Source organism: Saimiri boliviensis, chromosome 1 (assembly GCF_048565385.1).
Source record: "Saimiri boliviensis isolate mSaiBol1 chromosome 1, mSaiBol1.pri, whole genome shotgun sequence".
Classification (NCBI taxonomy): domain Eukaryota; kingdom Metazoa; phylum Chordata; class Mammalia; order Primates; family Cebidae; genus Saimiri; species Saimiri boliviensis.
The window spans coordinates 286190601-286211216 of NC_133449.1; the positions used below are offsets into that span (position 1 = coordinate 286190601).

Sequence of the window (20616 nt, forward strand, 5' to 3'; positions counted from 1 at the left end):
CAATGAGACACCTCCACACCCGGGTGGACTGAAATCACCTCTCCTGTGATGCACCTGCGCTGGGGGTGCTCAGGACCCGTGGGTCTCCTGCCTCATCTCCTGGGGCCCTGTGGAGTGGGTGGTCTTCGGTCTCCACAAGAAACCTAATGAGTGCGGTCTGGCTTCTGGGAAACCTTTTTCTCTATTATCCTCTCCGCTCCCGCCACAGGAAGCCTGAGCATCTCCTGTCAGCCTTCACTTTTATAGGTTCATCCAGGTTTCTTCTGGCATACTTGCAAGTCATATTGTAGACCAACTTGGAGGTGACCCTGCTGAGGACACTCCAGCGATCTCCAGTGGCCAGAGACAGAGGCTGGGGACACACAGAGAGGGAAGGTAGCCATGGGGTTTTTTAGCCTAGGGGCTAATTCTGCTGGTCCCTGCCTGTAGAGCTGTCCAGCATGAAGCAGCTGCAAACTGACTCACCCAGGAGGAAATTGATTCTGCCTGAGGTACCATGATTGCTCAGATTTTGAGGCTCCTGGAGAGGAGACAAGGACTCACTGTGAGGTGTGCTGGACCCTGGCATCCCTCAGCTGCCCGGGGGATGGGGTGGGGAGTGGGCACTCACAGCACTGTGTAAGTGAGGCCCACAGGATTTCTAGTGCAGGTGGAGCCAAATAGTGAACAAGTGAAGAAGAAAGTGAGAAAATATAAATAGAATGAGAAATAAGAAAGAAAAGGATAAATCAGAAGTAAAAGGGGAGAACAAAGACTAAGAAGACAAAAGAGAAGGAAATAAAAATAAAAGCCTAAAGGAAAAAAAGAAAAAGCACAAAGAAAAGGAAAATACGATAAATATAATGGGAAGAATAATAAAAGAATAAGAAAAAAGAAAAGAATAAATGTAAATGGAGAGAAGTAAAATACAGACCAAACCTAGAAAAAAATGAGAAAAGAAATAAAAAATAGTAAAAATTAGAAAATTTTAATAAAGGCAAAAGCCTCATGAGGTCAATGTGATGTCTACAAAAGAAGAAGCAAGTGATGTCTACAAAATCTGTCACCAGCTTCCTGAGCTACAAGGATGCACACCCAGGCAGTGCGTGTCTCCCAGAGCCTGGATGGGGAATGACTCCTTATAGTGTCTATCAAAACATCAGTCAAGGAGTCCTGGAGACAATCAACTAAAGTTTTTATCAATCACAACAGTAGTTTACTCTTACTTTTTTGCCCTCAAGAATGCTTTACTTTTAAAATTTATTGAAGAACTCAAGAGGTTTTCTTTTACATAATATCAACGTTTGTCTTATTACAATTAAAACCTGTAGAATGCTTCATTGGCTTTTATTTTTACTTTGAAAAGCTGGATAATGTTTGGCTTTTAAAGAGCAAATCATGTCTACCCTTAAAATAGCCAATTGCTTTTTCTTTGAAGTATAAATGGTTGCTCTCAAAATGATGCTGCCACTCAAGAGGGCTATAATTCTGTACAAATTGTTGTTGCCTAAGTCTCAGTACGGACAGTTACTAACACTATAAAGCTGAAGGAAAGATCGCTTTGGGCATATTCTCATTTCTTTTTACAGATGTTCTCAGTTTCTTGGGAGCTGACTTTTCCCTTCCATGAGTCAGAGAACTCTGATATGTCAGTTAGATGCAGAGGTTGCAGCTGTAGGTTGAGAAAGCAAGTATTCTTTTTTTTTTTTTTTTTTTTTTTTTTTGAGACGGAGTTTTGCTCTTGCTACCCAGGCTGGAGTGCAATGGCGCGCTCTCAGCTCACCGCAACCTCCACCTCCTGGGTTCAAGCAATTCTCCTGCCTCAGCCTCCTGAGTAGCTGGGATTACAGGCACGTGCCACCATGCCCAGCTAATTTTTTGTATTTTTAGTAGAGACAGGGTTTCACCGTGTTGACCAGGATGGTCTCGATCTCTCAAACTCGTGATCCACCCGCCTCGGCCTCCCAAAGTGCTGGGATTACAGGCTTGAGCCACCGCCCAGCTAGAGAAAGCAAGTATTCTAATTTCCTCTTTTTCAAGTCAGCCAACTCTCAAATAAAAACCAAATTTGGATTTAGGTAAGGAGAGATTTTGTTAGAAAAAAAAACCGTCATGGTGGAGAGAGACTATTGCAATATGGAGAATGCCGAACCGTAAAATCTTGAAGCATCTCAAGGGTGAGGCTGGCACGACTTGTCTTTTATAAAGAGAATTAACAAGACCAGAAAGAACTGGACGTGGGTGGTGTGTTGAGCACATGCAGGGACAGAAGCTCGCATAGCAAAGGTCTCCATTCTGACTAGCCTTTTCTGGGGAGAAGCTGTCGAGAGGGGATTGCCCTGCATTCAATGCTTTTACCTTGGGGATGAGTGAAAGGGGTGCCCCCCAAAGGCTACTATATTTATTACCTCTCCCTTTACAGAAAAGGTTGGTGACTCCTATCCTAGAAGATACTAAGTTCACTGAATATTTTTAAAATCTGTGATAAAACTATAAAAACATAATTTTGCAGAATATAAACTTCATCATGGCAAGAATTCCTGTCAGTTTTGTACACTGTTTCATCCCTGACACCTGGAATACTACATGGCACATAGTAGGTGCTCCCTAAATGTCTGGAATGAGTGAATTGCTATAAAACAAATCAGTTTTAGATGTAAAGTTATGTCTACTTCATCTCTAGCTTAGCCATATAGTGGTAAGTGATCACCTAATTGTTTTGTTTAGTATTATATTGCCTAAAGTAATTAACATTTTATCTGATTTTTCTCAGCATATTGATACAGCTAGAAGCTACATAAACATATATAGGAACCTGAATGTTTTCAACCCACACTTGGTGTCTTGAAATTATAGAAAGTGCATATACTTCAGAGTTCATATTTCTCAATCATTTAGCTCAGAGTAAATGGTTTCTTTTAATAGGTTGGATTTAGCACAAGAGCAGAGTATTTGGTCTCAATGATAGCAGCCACTTCAAAGTCGTGGAAAAATACAGGTAGTACATTTATTTTCCTTCCATTTTCTCCTTTCTTTAACTTATTTTAACATAAGTTTACATTGCCTTTAGCTACCAGATCTGCTTTAGGCAATAATTTGAATTGAGAAATTAATCAATATCATTTTGTGGAAAGTACAATCTCTTGAAAGATATCTCTATATTCATTCAGCTACACATATTCTTCAACACCTGTGTTTTATTTTAGTAATTTGAAAGTTCCAGGTCTTCCATTTAAGTATTTAATTCATTTTGAGTTTATTTTCTGTATGGTGTAAAGGTCTAATTTCATTCTTCTGCTTGTGGATATTCAGTTTTCTCAAAACTATTTAACAAAGAAACTGTCTTTTCCCAATTGTGTGTTCTCTGTATAATTACCATGTAATCCAACAGTCTCACTTCTGGGTGTGTGTCCAGAGAAATCAAAAGCAGTCTGTTGAAGAGATACCTGCATTCCGATGCTCACTGCAGCATTACTCACGATAGCTGGGATATGGAACAGCCTGTGTTCATCAACAGATCAGTGGACAAAGACAATGTGATATACCCACACACCATGAAATACTATACAGCCTTTTAAAAGAAGAAAATTTGATTATTTGTAGCAACATGGAGGATATTATGCTAAGCAAAATAACCCATGCACAGAAAGACAAAACTGGCATGATCTCTTTTATTTTTAGAAACTAAAGCAGTTGAATTCTTAGAAGTAGAGGGTGAAAAGATGGTTACCAGAAGCTGGCTGTGATGGTTAATATTAAGTGTCAACTTGATTGGATTGAAGGATGCAAAGCATTGTTCCTGACTGTGTCTGGGAGGGTGTTGCTAAAGGAGATTAATATTTGAGTCGGTGGACAGGGACAGGCAAACCCACCCTCAGTGTGGATGGGCACCGTCTCAACTGCCAGCATGGCTAGAATACAGCAGGCACAAGAAGGTGGGATAAGCTGACTTGCTGAGTCTTCCAGCCTTCATCTTTCTCCCATGGTGGATGCTTCCTGCCCTCAAACATAAGTCTCCAAGTTCTTCAGCTTTTGGACTCTTGGACCTACATCGTGGTTTGCCAGGGGCTCTTGGGCCTTTGGCCAAAAACCGAAGTCTGCACTGTCGGCTTCCCTACTTTTGAGGCTTCGGGACTTGTACTGGCTCCTTGCTCCTCAGCTTGCGGACAGCCTGTTGTGGGACTTTGCCTTGAGATCATGTGATTCAATACTCCTTAATAAACTCCCCTTCATATATACAGCTATCCTGTTACTTCTGTCCCTCTAGAAAACCCTAATACACTGGTGAAGGGGAGGGGAAGGGAAATAGGGACAGAGGAGATAGTCAAAAGGTGCAGAGTTTCAGTTAGATAAGAGGAATACATTTTAGTGACCTATGGCACAGCGTGACGACTATAGTTTTGAACAACGTATTGTGCCTTTCAAAGCTGTTAACAAAGATTTTAAATGTTTTCACCACAAAAAAATGGTAAGTAGGTGAGGCAATGGACACGTTAATTAGCTTGATGTAATCATTGCAAAATACATACATATAGCAAAACATCACAGTGTACCCATAAATATATACAATTATTATCTGTCAATTAAAAATAAAAATGAATCATATGACACTTCCCTTTTCACCCTGTGGGGAGTGTCCTATGTGCTTATCCCTGAAACAGGAAGACACATCTATTTGTCTCCTGAGTGAGTCTGAGCTCAGTGCTACAGGATTACTACCAGGGGAATTTCTATGATTTGGTTTAACCCTTTGCAAGTTGAACACTGCTCTACTCCAGAGATGAAAAGAGATGAAAGATAATCAGATACCTGAGGCCTGAAACGTCATACTCTACCCTTTGGGAACAGTACCCAAATTTCCTTAGCAAGGAAAGAAAAATGGTATCTTACCCATTGATGCTGTAGAAATATTAGCTGAATGTAATAGATTTGAAGCAAAATATGCAGAATACATACTGCTTTATAATAATTTTGTCATTTGTTCTGAACTTCTTCATTCTCAGCTCACTCCTCCCTAAAATGAGCCTACCAAAAACGGAGAAAACATCCCAGATACTGTTGTGCTATTGTTCCATGAAACGCCACTTTCATCCGGTCTGTGTTATTTGGTAACAATTTTAAATATGAATAAGCATCTTATTTGTTCTTTTGATGATTGTTGAACACGGGGCAGCTGCCAGCATTGTTGTTCATGCAGTAATTCTTACAACACCCTTGCTCAATAGAACCCAGAAGCTCAGGCACTAACAGAAGGCCTGGGAAAACCAGGCTAGTTTGTTTGAGAAAGCATGAAATACCCAATAAAAAATAAACTTTTAGGGCCGGGCACGGTGGCTCAAGCCTGTAATTCCAGCACTTTGGGAGGCTGAGGCGGGTGGATCACAAGGTCGAGAGATCGAGACCATCCTGGTCAACATGGTGAAACCCCGTCTCTACTAAAGATACAAAAAATTAGCTGGGCATGGTGGCACGTGCCTGTAATCCCAGCTACTCAGGAGGCTGAGGTAGGAGAATTGCTTGAACCCAGGAGGCGGAGGTTGCGGTGAGCCGAGATCGTGCCATTGCACTCCAGCCTGGGTAACAAGGGCGAAACTCTGTCTCAAAAAATAAATAAATAAATAAATAAATAATAAACTTTTATTTATTATACAGCCCAAATCATCGAATCCCTCTAAGTCTACTCAGTTGTTTCTTAAAGCATTAATGATGTTAAGAATTTAGTCCGTTGACTGTTAATCATACATTAAACCAACATAAATATAATTCTGCAAGTATTTTGAGACAATTAAATGTCTATAATATACTGACTTGAGAACCAGCTGCAAGTGGATTCTGTGAGTATTTTGAGTCAGTTAGCTGCTTGTCAAACTCTAACTTGGGAACCAGTCGTGTGTGCAACCCCTGTTAGCAAAGACATGATACTGTACTGACATATTTCTCTTCTTCTTTTTGTTTGAAATGAAAAGCATCACAACAGCTAAAGGCTGTAAGTTCTGTGCAGTAAATGATACCAACTTACTCATCTTTCACAGCTACCTGCTTTGTGCAGCAGTTAGGGAACTGTAAAATTAAGAGGACAGGATTATATAGGAAAAGCACTTGTTTTCATTACAAAGTTTTGCTTCTTTCTGTGTTCCGTGTCACTCTGCGTGAGTTAAACTATGGAAAATTTTGGATCTTCGGCATCTCAGTCACAACCCTTTAAATGGAAACAGCAACCATGAGCCATGATAACAGGTTTTCCATTTCCAAGAGTAGTTGACATTTTAGAGTCAGCACACCGCCTTGGTGCAAGCTGGAACTGCTACAGAGGCAAGGACGGTTACAAGTTGCCTGGGGATTCTCCAAGTCCTTTAGGTATTTTCTTTCTGATGAAGGCCTCTTTTTATTTGTCACGTGACACACTGTGATGTAGTAATTTGGGCTATGGGCAAAACAGAGAAAGCAGTAAAAAGAGACAAGCCTAGAAATTGCCAAACAAATAGCCATTGGTATAGTCTCATTCCAGAACATTCTCTGTCTGTTAGTACTTTTTTGTTTAATTGAGATTGTCAGGCCCTGACTTTATAACCTCTCTTAAGGGCATGGAATGGTGTAAATTAGAGTTGTCTTCTGAATCAGCCACTTTATTCTTGCTCTTTGGAAGAGTCCACAGAATGGCAGCATCCCAGATCAGTTTCATACCTACAAGTTCAGAATTATGTTTCTCACAGGGTCCAAGGTTATATTGTGGAAGTTAATGAACTCTAGCTTAATTGATTGTTGAGCCATCATTCATTAATATTTTTAGGACTAATATTCTCTTTTTTTCTCAAAATAATATGAAATCATAGAATTTCAGAGCTGGAGGCAGATGCTTAGAGATCATAGTTTAACTTCTGCAATTTGTAGATGTAGAATCTGAGATCAAGAATGGATGTATAAATGAAAGTTGCAGTGGCCCAATAGTGATTTAAATTGTTTTTTTCTCTCTCTTCTTCAGCAAAGCAGTTCCCAGGAAACATACTGGATAGCTCTCCTTGGAAGATGGGGAGAGGAAGGTGCCCAGAGGTCACAGATGCTGAGGTGATATTCAAAAAATTAACAGTTGTTGTGCACCAGGCACTGAACAGGCAGAATAGACATTAACCACACAGCTGGAGCAAGGTTCTGGATGCCTCCTGTTCTGGACACTAAATTTTAGCTACTAATAATGGAGAGGTCAGAGAACAACAAGGGAGGAGATGGAGCAGCTGGGCACGGGACCTTGGGAAACACAAGGCAGAAGCCATAGAGATGAACCAACATGGAATTATGCTAATGGTAAACAACTGGTATCACCATAGCATGATGTGCCACAGACACAGAGTGAGTGATGCCCTACCCGGAAGAAAGGGACTCAACTCTAAATATGTAATAGGAAAATTCTACCATGCCTCGGCGTATTGCCAGGGAAAAGCAAAAGGAAGTGATGATAGGTCTGTTGTTGGCCACACTTTAGATATCATGTCCCACTTGTATGTTGGAATGTGGCTATGCAGGTGAGTTAAACAAAGAAGTGCTACCATAGGCTGTCACAATAGGGAGGCAAATAAACAAGAGGACCCAGTGTCTACTGCAGAGTGTTGCTCTCATGTACAAGTCAGCAGTGCCCATGCTCACCATGAGCACTGCAAGAGAACAAATGCCCCAATCCCCTGGCCCATTGTAAGGGTTGGGGAAAACTTGGTGTATAAGACACAACTGATCAGTATAAAGCTTACTAAACTGCCTGCACCCTTCTCCAGTTAGAAGCAGTTATACTAGAGCTAGAACAGACTCTGGTCTCAAGACACGCAGGGCCCAGAAGACTGAGATGCACCACGGGAAGGGCAGTGTTGTGGCCCTGCTGCTAAAACGGGCAGGTGGGGGTCTCAGGTGCATTTGCTGTGGATGTGGATTAAGGCACATCCATTGACCAGTGAGGCTAGTGGGAGACACCTTGCTTTCTCAAGGTGGCATGACTAGAAATGCGTGTGTCTAGTTCCCTTGTCACCTGAATCCCAATGCTGTGACTTCGTTGCCAAAATGTGATGATAGCATATCACACTGGGAATTTCTATGGAGTAAGGTACAGAACTTGGCTTTTCATGAATAGAAGACTCCAGGAAACTTGACGTTAATAATGGCTGAGTTCAGAGACTTTCCACTCACCCAGTCATTTATTCCTTTCCAATGGCTCTAAAACAACTCCAGTTCCTATTGCTGCCTAAAGATGATGCTGAGCTTAGGATCTAGGTTTAGATCATTCATTAATGTATTCATCTATCATTTCTATACATCAGGATCTGAACTAGAACCTGGCAATAAAGAGATACTGTGACAATTTCCCCACTCTGTTTCTAAGCTATGAGCCAGCAGACTCCAAGCATCAGCATCCAGGGGGGAGACATGCCCTTTAGTCTTTTTATTTTAATGAGATTTTCAAAGATGATTATAGAAATTCCAATGATCCAGCACTAGAGGGACTAGGATTAATTAAATCCATACATAGCTTATGGTTATTATATGCCCTGTACTTCTGACCCATTGTCTTGAGGCTCAACTTAGATGCCTGAATTCTTCCTTCCTATTGGATAAGTTATTCTCCACAAAGCTCCTTGTAGAGGGTTGAATGATGACGCCACCCCCCAAAAAAAAGAAATGTCCATGGCCTAACCTCTGGAAGCTGTGAGCTTATTTGGTGGGGGGTGGGGTGGGGAAGAACATCTTTGCAGATGTAATTACATGATAATCTTGAGATGAGATTATCCTGGATTATCCAGGTGGGTTCTAAATCCAACAACAAAGGTCTTATGTGATACAGAGGAGAGAGGGCCTTGTGAAGACAGAGGCAGAGATTGGAGTGATGCAGCCACAAGCCAAGGAATGCCAGCAGCCACCAGAAGGTGAAAGTGGCAAGGAAGTATTTTCCCCAAAGTCTCTAGCTGGAGGGCAGCCCTGCCGATATCTTGACTTCATACTTCTGGGCTCCAGAACTGTGAGAGAATAAGTTTCTGTTGTTTTAAATCAACAACAGAAGCTTGTTGCTGATTTGTTACATCATTGACAGGAAACTAAAATAGTCTGTCTTAGATCCTTATTCCTGCAGGTGTGTTCACCCATTCTCCATTTAGATGTGACTTTAGATATTAATGGTGGTTGAAATATGTAGTCAACCAAACTGCATTTGGTAATAATTCATTCAACATTATATGGCTGTCCCATGAATTTGTTGAATGTTCAACCTTGATAGATTCCCAGTAACAGCAAAGCTTTTCTGTGAAGCCCTATGGTGTTAGATAAATTGGTAGTCCCTCTTAAACATTTTCAAATAGAGAAAATTCGCTATCAGGCCATCATTCCTGATTTTTTAAATTTTAGGAGGATGGGGAACTCAGGCTGGAAGCATGGTCCTGGTGGCCTACATGGTATATGTAGGTCTTATCCCTGATAGAAAGGAAACTGTTATTTTCTTTAGAGAATAAACTGTTGTTATAGGATCCTTGGCTTGTTATTTTGCCAGCTGAAAACTTCTGTGGCCAGGGGCACCTTCTGCCTGATTATTGCTCCTGCCCATGGGGCTCATTCTGCCGACTCAGCCTGACATGCTCAACTTGCACTACTGGGCCAGATCCAAGAGCATGACAGGCGTGAAGTGGTAAGGGGTGTGTGGGCAAGCGAGTGCAAGATCTGACCACATAACACAGAGATAATCTATAACACACATACATAGTTGTAAAATTCTTCATTTGCCAATCTCCTAATTGGTTACTGACCTTAGAGTGAAGGCCTTCAAGAAACAGGGCTAAGAAAGCATGCAATTTCTAGGGCCTGATAAGCAGGCACAGCTGGTAGGCAAAAAACGCATTTTGACAGGAAGGAAGGGCGATAGGAAAGACTGGGGTTCCTAGTGCCGACACCCTCATGGGTGGTTGGGGACTGAAGTTAGTCCAGGGGACTTTGGATAACACTGATGTGTAGCCTCAGCTAGATAACCTCAGTTGTTCCAGGACCTTCTGATCCCACGTGGTAGCTGGACCTCCATGAAGGGAAACTGGATTGGAATAAAGCCAACATTCCCAACACCTGAGGATGACAGGGGATTAACAGTGCCATCTCCAGCAGGACTTTCCTCCATGTATTATATCCAGCAGCCACGATAGTTGCTTTTAACTGGCCCACAGAGGCCCAATATTTTTCTTTCGTTTTGTCTATTGTGGAGTTTAGGAACTCAGAAACAAGGACAGCAAGCAGCAAGTCTGCTTTTACTCACCCTTTTTCAGATCCTGAATGAGCCCCCCCAAAGTTGCATAAGGTCCTTGAGGTGTCACTTTGCCAGCCAGAAACTTCTGTGGCCACTGGTACCTTTGCCTGAGCATTGCTCATGTCCATTGGGTTTGTTCTACCCATTCAGCCCTACAGGCTGTGCTCAGCTCATACCACCAGTCCATTCCCCATGCCTGCCAAGGACAATGCAGGTGTGGAGTAGCAAAGGATGTGTGGACAAGAGCACAAAGTCTTTCCACTACACACAGCCAGGCACGCTGGCTACTGCAGTGGGTCAGGCAGTTCCAGGTGCAGGCACAGGTGATGGCTCCCCGCGAGGCAGTGGATCACATGTACCACCTGCAACTTCCATTGCAGACACTCATGTCTGGACAAGGGGAATGCAGTGGTGCCCAGAAGCTTGAAGATGCCAGGAACTGCAGAGTCCCAAAGAGCTTGTCACAGCAGAGGCTTGGGGAGCCCATAGGTCTGGACTCCCCAAAGGGTCAGAGCTCTTTTCTCCTTGTTGCCTGTAATGTGGCAAGTGGGGGTATGTGTTTCAGCCCTGTTTGTGTTGCAGCTCTTTCAGTCCTGCCATTTGGTAGATCCCATGTTCTTGTTCCATGTCCAGGAAGAATAAGGGACAAAGACAACTGGATGGTGAGCAAGACAGAGAAGAGCTTCACTGAATGACAGAACAGCTCTCAGGAGACCTGCAGAAAGTAGCTCCCAAGTCTGGCTGAGTCTGGGGGTTTTATGGGCTCAGAAAGAAAGAAGTATGTGCTGATTGGTCCATGGGCAAGCCATGGGTGAGCCTGGAAAAAGCACCATTCCCACTCTGGGCCAGACTCCACCCAGTTCCCAGGCTTCAGGCTGTCTCTGGCTTGAAGGTAGGATTTCACTGGGGATTGGCCCCTTTCTGCCCAGGACCCTGTCTGCCTCCTGCTACCATCAACATGCCATCTATGGATCCAGGCTATTCGTGCAGAGGAGTGCCTTTAGGCCTGTGCCAGTCCACCCTCGGCCCCACCCCTGGCCTTCCTGAGCTCCTTGGTGCCCAAAGCTTCAGAGGGGGCCGAGGTGGGGGTGGGGGTCAGCACTGCCCCAAGCATGTGCACACTCATCCAGGTCATGACAACACCTGGGCCAGGCGTCAACTTTGCTTCAAAATCAGAGCAGGCGCCAGGAGCAGGTAGAGGCCAGGGATCAGGAGCAAGCACTTCCAAACCTGCAGGGGCAGCCAAATTTCCCAGGCCTCCTAGAACACAGAAATGTCTGGGTCCAGAGTGGCAGCTGCATGACTGCCGCTGCACCCAGAAACATGGGGCTTCTGTCCCCCAACTTGGTAGGGGGCAGAAGCTCCCACCTGTTCCTGGCCTCCACCGGCTTTACTAAGTGCACAACCCCAGCCATGCCTCCCCAACTGCAGCTGGTGTCTTCACAGCAAGTGCTCCAGATGGGCCACCACTGCCATCACTGTCATCTATTTACATGCATATTTTCATTTCTAACTGAAGATTTTTTTTTTTGAGACAAAATCTTGCTCTGTAACCCAGGCTGGAGTACAGTGGTGCAATCTCAGCTCACTGCAACATCTGCCTCCCAGGCAGAATGTGATTTCTAATATGATCACTAGAAAGTGATTCATCTGCCTCAGCTTCCTGAGTAGCTGGAACTGCAGGCGCCTGCCACCATGCCTGGCTGATTTTTGTATTTTTAGTAGAGATGAGGTTTCTCCATGTTGACCAGGCTGGTCTTGAACTCCTGACCTCAAGTGATCTGCCCACCTTAGCCTCCCAAAGTGCTGAGAATCCAGATTTAAGCCACCGTGCCTGGCCTCTAACTGCAGATTTTCCAAATTACATTTTAGAAGACCATATCACAGTGTGCACAAGAAAACTCGTTGTATGCCCAATGCCTGGGGCAGTGCCTGATGGATAGTGGATACTCCATACATGTTCTGTTAAAATTGACTACATTTACACCAGAATCTATTTTTAGTATTCTTCATACACACACACATCACATATTCATCCTCTTATTACATGAGGCCATTGCTGTTCTTTCTCCTCTTAATCAAGAGATCTAAGGCACAAAATGCTACAAGAATTTAAAAGAGGGTAAACATATTTTTGCTTGAGGATACTGAGAATCTCCTGAACTCACAGGGCACTTGGTTTTTCTTCTGTGGCTCTGAATGCACTCTGCTTGGTAGTAAAGGGGTGTATGTGTGTGTGTGTGTGTGTGTGTGCATATGCACACGTCTGCTTTTCTAGATTCCTTCAAGGGATGAACTAGGTCTCACGACCACCCTCCCATGAAGAGAGTATCCACTAAGCCTTAAACATGGGGCTTCTGTCCCCCAACTTGGTAGGGGGCAGAAGCTCCCACCTGTTCCTGGCCTCCACTGGCTTCGCTAAGTGCACAACCCCAGCCATGCCTCCCCCACTGCAGCTGGTGTCTTCTTAGTGACTAATGTCTCTCCCACACACAGAAGAGTCTTACCAACTCTTTGCTCAGTATAGCTTCCAGGTTGTCCTGATCTTCTCATCTAGAGATGGTCCAAGGGCTTAGGCTGCCAGCTGGCTGTGGTGTAGATGATGCAAAGAACAGGGCAGCAACGAATAACTATGGCCACGTCATGTTACATTTTTCTTTTATAAACTTTCCCTTTCCCTTTCTGTCAGCATTATTTTTGGAGGCTTTCCTCCCTAGTGGTTATAAACTAAGATGTAACTGCTTGACCTGGGCGGCCACTTGGATCAATTGAGGTCTCCTCCCAAGAAAAATTTGGAATGCCCTGCATTTTGTCTGCTTGACTTAACCATAATTTATTTAAACCCAGCTTCTTGTAGTTTATATATCTCAATTGGCCCATTCTGTGGGATGCAAGCCATTGTGTGTTTTCACTCTGCTTTTGGTTCTGTAAGCAAGTATGTTTAACAGATTAATCATTCTGTAAAACTTGGGTCCTGCCTCTGTTAGGAACCAATGCTTTTTAACTATGATTGGAATTCATTGCTTTGAGTATTTAGGAAGAACAGCATACTTTTTACATATATTTATGTTTTTATTGGTATTTTACCCCTGAATTCTGAGGAGTGAATTTCCTTTTCTTTTCTTCCTATGTTTGGTTGCCTTGGATTTCATTCCATTACATTTTTATTTCAGAATTTTTCTGAATTTGCTTTATTCTTTTTCTTTGAGGAGGACTCTGCCAATCTTCATATGCTATAGAAACATAGGCACCAGCATTTTCGTGGTAATATGCACTGGGATTTGTGTGAAGAAACTGGCCGCTGGAGGGTGGGTAAAGTTGACATACCATACATCATGTGGCTGTTTCTTTCTACGGCAAATATTAATGATGGTTGGTTTACACAGGAAATGCTTCATTCAAGTGTTAATATAGGTGTGCTGAGGCTCCCAAAACATGTGTGTTGTAATTTGAAAATAGGAAATGAGGAATGGCTGGCTAGACAATTAGGCTGCTCTACAGAAGGTCGATCCATATATGCAATGGGAAGCACAAAGTGACTTTGACCCACGTCTTGGCGTCTCAGCTTTAAAATGGCCTTGGTTGTGGAAATGCAGTGGGGAGTAGGGGTGGAAATGCAGAGCCCAGATGAACGTGCTATGTTTATTCAGCCTGGCTGTGATCAAATTAAAACAAATTAAGAAAAAAAAAAGAAACAAAATACCTTTTTATTTGAGTGCTTACTAGGTATTTATTCAATTCAATTAAATAAATAAAGACTTGGGAATTGAAATATTACATTTTCCCAGTTTCACTGAGGTATAATTGACAAAAGTAATATATATTCAAGGTGTATAATGTGATGATTTGATATATGTATATACTGTGTAGTGATTACTATAATGAAACTAATCAACATGTCAATCACCACGCATAATTACCATTTTGTGTCTATAATGAGGTCATTTGAGATTTACTCTTTTAGAAACTTTTAAGTAAATAATACGGTAGTATTAATTTTAGCACCATGCTGTATATTATATCCCAAAAAATGTGTTCATCTTACAATTGAAAGTTTGTACCCTTTGACCAACATCTCCTCACGTCCCCTACCTCCCTGCCTTGGGCAACTACTATCCTACTCTCTGCTTCTTTGAGTGGGTCTCTTCTGGATTCCACAGATAAATGAGCTCATGCCATATGTGTCTTTCTGTGTTTGGCTTATTTCACTTAGCATAATGTCCTCCAGGTTTATTTCTGTTGTGACAAATGGTAACATTTCCTTCTCTTTTATGGCTGAATAATATTCCATTTTATGTGTATGCCACATTTTAAAAAATCCATCTGTTGATGAACACTCGGGTTGCTTACGTATTACTTTAAAAAAAGTAAAATGTTTGCCAACATTTCTTTTATTTTTAAAGGGGATGACAAATGTGCATTTAGAGCATATATAAGAAAAACTTTTAAAGTTCACTCTACATTTCAACTACTTGTATCATGCAGACATTGCAGTAACCCTGAAGTGGCCCAGGTGCAGCCTTGGTTCAAGGTCCTGCTTCACTGTGACTTCTGTTTAGTGTCGCTCTCAAAGGGAAACTGAAATGCCTAGTCCAGTCACGAACATTAGAGTAGATACTAAAGATCTTATGAGCACAGCACATATCACATAGCAAATTTTACTCATTCCCCACTGTTCCTCCCACATAACCCGTTCCCAAAGACTTCTCATTCTCCCTTGTTCCTCAGACCCATCCACATACAGCATACCCCCAGGCCTATTCCAAGACTGTCCAGGGAGACAGCCAGGGTTTTGGGGATGCACTTTGGTGTGAGGGTGAGGTCTCAAAGGGAAGTCAACGATGCTGTCTTTTAAGAAGCTATGTTTTGCAGAATAGGATTAACAAGCTTGAACCAAGAGCTAAATTTGGTAGGACATGGAGCAGATTCTGGAAACTCGGTGGTGGGAGGATGAGAGCTGGGCTTTGGGCAAACCTGGGGGCATGACTCATCCAGAGGCCACTCTTGCTTCACAGTTTCCATATGTGACCAGGTTGTTTGCTTACCAGAAGGTCCTTCACCAGCGCTCCAGGTCACCTCTCAAAGGTATAGCAGTGTCTGGTCTTGTACCTGGCATTTCCTGGGGTGCCTCTTCAGGAGACTCTGCAGTGCTAGACCTCCTGACCTCTCTCTTCATGGTGACAGATCCTCCTTTGCAGTCTCTTCAACTCCAATTCTGCCTTCTCCAACTCTGAAGGACCCTAATTCCTTCTTAGATTTCACTGATACTAAAAAATTTGTTGATGAGCCCAGGTAAACCTAAGGGTGAACTGCTTCCTTGGGTTCAGACCTCCCAATTTAAGGATTCGGGGATATCCAGCAGAGTGGGCTTGTCTGTAGTGTGAGCCTCTGGCTGTCTTCTCTTAACTAAAGTTGGAATCAGCCCCCAAGCAATAGGCCCAATGACAGCACCTTGAAACGGTCAGCTCTTGCTCTTATGTGGGAGCCTGACCCCTGTTGTGGAACTCAGGGCATCAGCAGTGAAGTTAACTTTGGATTCACTCTGAGGGGGCCTAGCACATGGTGGCCAGTGTGGAGGTGCGGCCTCTCTCATTGATAAGTTCCTATCACTCGGTGGGGATTTCAGTCTTGTCCACCTGCATTAGCTTTCTGCTGCTGCTGTAACAAATTACCCAAACCTAGCAGCATAAAACAACACAAAGTTATCAACTCATGGTTCTGGAGGTCAGAAGTCCTAAATGAGCAGCAGGACTGCCTCTTTCCTGGATATCCTCGGTGAAGATTGTTTCCCTGTCTTTTCCAGTTTCAAAAGGCTGCTCATAATTTTTGGTCCAAGTTCCTGCTTCACTGTGACTTCTGCTTCTGATCTCACACCGCCCTCACTTGGACCCTCCTACCTCCCTCTTATAAGAATGCCTGTGATGACATTGGGCCCACCAACATCATTTCCCCATCTCAAGACCCTTAACTTAGTCACAGCTGTAAAGTCCCATAATGTTGACAAGTTCCGGAGACCATCCAATCGGGACAGAGTGCTGTGGGGTGATGACTCCGTGTGCTAGTCTGTTTTTACACGGCTCATAAAGACATACCTGAGACTGGGTTCATAAAGAAAAAGAGGTCTGATGGACTCACAGTTCCACCTGGCTGAGGAGTCCTCACAATCATGGCAGAAGACAAAAAAATGTCTTACATGTGGCAGGCAAGAGAGAAAATGAGAACCAAGGGAAAGGGGTTTCCCCTTAGAAAACTATCAGATTTCATGAGACTTATTCACTACCATGACAATAGTGTAGGGGAAACCACCCTCATGATTCAATTATCTTTCATCAGGTTTCTCCCACAGCACGTGGGAATTATGGTAGCTACAATTCAAGATGAGATTTGAGTGGGGACACAGCCAAACCATATCACTCAGTCTGTCACACACCCTTCTTCAGCTTCTCTCATTACATAACCTGTGGGCTGTGTAATGAGAGGTCCTTAACACTGCTGAGCCTAATCCTTTGCAAAACCAAAGCCCCTCCACCTGCGTGCCTCTCATTGTGTGAGGTCATTCGCAGTAGAGTCTCCCATGTGCTGGCTACAGGAAAGTAACCATCTTCTTTAGAAGTAAAACAACAGCACGGGCATTTTTGTTGTCCTAAATCCTCAGCAGTTATCTCAGAAATACTTTTTATGTTAGGACATTGAGTCTTCTAATTAAGGATCTTTTCAAGTTCATCACTGAACAATGCTCAGAGCTGCTGTCACAGCCAAGTTGCCTCTCAAGTCCCAGATAATGATCTAAGAATTTCTTTAAGCTCTGGGAAGCTCAAGAATTAGTCTGGTGCCTAAATTTGCATAACAATGTTTCACTGAGAATAGTTCAACAACTAATAATATGTACCCTGCCATGTGAGAGCAATGTTTTCTAAAAAACGTTCTGGAACCAAGCCTTTGAGAGGCTCTTGCCTTCTAACTTATTCTTTGCAATTCTTAAAATACTTACCCAGTGTATTATGTGGCTAGAGCTATGTAGGTATTGCCTATCTCAGGAAACTTGATGACCTCCGCTGTATACTCTTTAAAGCCTTCCACGAGTCCCCGTCATTCTCACATTCCACTCATCACCACTCTTGCAGATTTCTGTTAGGATGGGTCAGCCAAGGTTCACACGTCTTTTCTTCCTGGGTAGCTGTTCTATCGTTTGAAAATACTTTCAGTTTCTGATGCAGCATTATTTCCTGTATAGGCAACATGACCTCACCTATCTCCTGTCTCAGTGTGTTGGCCATATTTCTGATACACATTCCAGGCTTAGGGGGTTGCTCTGAGATAAGAGTGTCTAAAATAATTCTCCATGCATTCCCTTCCATGATAATCTCACAGAAAGAGATGGTGGTCACAGAGAAGTTAGTTTCAACAACTCAAGTAAGCTCATTCTCATTCTCCTAACTACTTTTTATTTTCTGAGGACTTTGAGTTATTCATTATTAACATTATCCAATAGTACTCAAACATCTACTTCAAAAAGCCATTATTTCAAACTCGAGTGAATCACTCCAGAGATTTTAATTAGTCTCAGATAGAGACTCATATTGCAACAGGATTCCTAAATCCAGGTTCTCTCTAGCATCTCGATCTCTGGCTCTGTATCCACCAACAATTTGCAGGATCCATCTTCCATGTCTTTCAAGATCAGGGACCTAGAGAGGTAACCCCATTTCTTCACCTGGTCAGGCCTTCATGCCATTGCTCACTAATCCACAGTCCCCTGCAAGAGTAACCCCAGTGAAGGTTAATAAGCATAATGAACAAGCACTCATTTAACTCAAGAACTAAATACATCTTTCTTCTTACGGATACCTCTTATAATTTGTAAATGAATCTCTTAAGGGCTTTCTCCCTAGACAATGGAAAGGGGAGGAAATAGCTTCTCTCCATAAACACTGCATAACGGTGTTAGAATCAGGTAAAGTTAACCTTTTTTTTTTTTTTTTTTTTTTTTGAGACGGAGTTTCGCTCTTGTTACCCAGGCTGGAGTGCAATGGTGCAATCTCGGCTCACCGCAACCTCCGTCTCTTGGGTTCAGGCAATTCTCCTGCCTCAGCCTCCTGAGTAAAGTTAACCTTTAATAACTCATCCTCTCTCCTAGCCTGCCCTACTGGTTTTTGTTTTGTTTTGTTTTGTTTTTATCCATAATTGAATGGTGATATTTTCTTTCCTTCTAGTGTGATTAAGGATCTTAGTCCTTATTTTTGTGGATTCTGGATTCTCTCTTACTGAGATCTTTACTGCCTTCAAATCATGAAATAATTTTCTCATATATTTTCTTTCTAACTTAAGTTTCTTGATTTAAAATTTAGACATTTAATTCAAGTAGAATTTATTTTTCTGTGTGGTGTGAGATAAGGACTGAATCACACTTCTCCAACATCACTTTCATTGACTTTGTGAAATCCTGAATCTTTTGCAAGATTTGCAATGTTCACTAAAATAGATTTGCATAAGATTTACATTTTTATTTTGAATAGCATATAACATTCAGCTATCAGCTACGAGCCAACAGCAGCAGAGATATTTACGTAATTGGGAGATGGGTGACTTCAAAAAGAGAACAATATCAAAGAGCATGTTTAGTTATTTTGGGGTTATGGTGGATATCTTCCTTCTTGATGTAATCTTTCAAGTATGTACTTAAGAAAGGAAGACCCTGCACAATATTGTATTTAGTGATGGACAGGTGAAATTTGTAAAGTAAAATGTGTGTCACCAACCTGTGAAGTTCCAAACTCACTCAGTTTCTTTGCGGGAAAACCAGTACTTCTGTGGCAATGTGAATGCCATGAATCTTTCCCAATATTTACAGCACAGGAGACGAGCATGTTACACCATATGCTTATAAGATTTTCTAAAATCTCTCTTATTCAATGTCTTCCTGCGGGGGAGAGGAAATGAGGGCTTTGAAACCTGAGGCAATAAAATGAATCACACAGATAGAAACATATGTCTTGGCAGAGAATAAACTTTGGTTTATATACTTTTTGTTAAAGAAATATGTTAGCATTCCAGCTACTGCATTTTTTTATTCAATCAATAAATACCAATTGGGTATACCTCCCTAGCACCAATTTGCAAAGAATGGAGGAGAGCATTCAGAGGCAAATAAAAAATAATTGTCATTTTGAAGGATTCTTTTTCCGCACAGACCTTTTCCTACATATGAAAACAAAACACATTTGTAAAACACTAAATTACTATACAAGAAAATAAATGGTATCAGAGTGCTGAATCGCCATAGGCAGGATTGCAAAGAGCAGCTTTGCAGAGGAGGGGGAACAGTCAGTGAGCTGGAAAGGATGAAGATACATAGGAGAGGGAGGAGAGGATATTTTAGGGGGAAAAGCCTGAACAAAGCAAGCAGGCAGAAGCTCACAGGTGTCATCTTTGTATTTGATTTTGTTTTTGAAAAGTCAAATGTGAGGTAAAAATTCCCTGTTTTGCTACCATAGTATTTTTCTGGGATGCATGCAAAAATTATGCTTTTTTTGTTCTATGAATATTAATGAATATCTATGAAAATTCCTTTTTTCCCTGCTTTCTCTAAAGAGTTCTCCAAACAAGCTGTTTGATGCAGTTCTCAGTGTAATTGACTCTCACATGCTTTATTTTTAGTACCTTTTACAGTTTTTCAGAGAAAGAAAACTATTTTGGAAACACTCAAAATATCATCTGAAAGACATAGTTCTTAGAAATCTAAAATAGTTGTGGACCATTCCAAAAAGTAGATAATCTCCGCGCATATTATTTGACAGGCTAGTCTATTGAACATCAGGTATTAGTAAAAGAGGCTTAAACAGAAAGTGAAAGAGTCAAAACACGAAAATGGATTTGCCTAAAAGCGATGATAAAGTCAGCAGTTCTCACGAAAGACTTCATGTTTATTCACCACTCACAATAACTCTTTGACTGGGTACCAGAGTTGTTCTCATACCTCTATCAGCAAAGCTTCATTCGGTTTTGAGTTGCATGCTTTCTTTGCTCTTAGTAGCTAAGTGATTTTCTACCTTGGTAATGTAGCGTTTTCTCACTTTCAGAGCTCCTGGCAGCTAAGCAAACCCTTTGCAACATCCTGGCTTTTATACCCTTCCCTCCTCCTCTACCCCTCCCCAGCCCAGGCATCTCCCCATCTACACTTTGTCTCCTTTCTCTGCCTGCATGCCAATTTTAATTCTTGGAACTGCTTCACAATTAACCTACAGCAACTTCCTCCATCCCCAGCTCCCTTTAGAGAGTCTCTTGAGGGAAAAAGTGCTCTGCAAAGCATTCCGGACTCAGCAGCACTGCACTGCAGCCCTTCTTTTGTCCTGGTTTATGCTGTTAGGCTGAAA

At 42.2% G+C, this 20616-nt stretch overlaps 1 long non-coding RNA gene across 1 annotated transcript; it reads right to left on the reverse strand.

The window, feature by feature from the left end:
- Positions 1-17682: 17682 nt before the first annotated feature.
- On the reverse strand, positions 17683-20316 carry LOC141583548 (uncharacterized). Its single transcript, XR_012516198.1, has 3 exons — positions 20220-20316; positions 19003-19163; positions 17683-17999 (listed from the first exon to the last, which is right to left on the reverse strand). It is a non-coding gene; the product is annotated as an uncharacterized LOC141583548 (long non-coding RNA).
- Between the last annotated feature and the right edge of the window lie 300 nt (positions 20317-20616).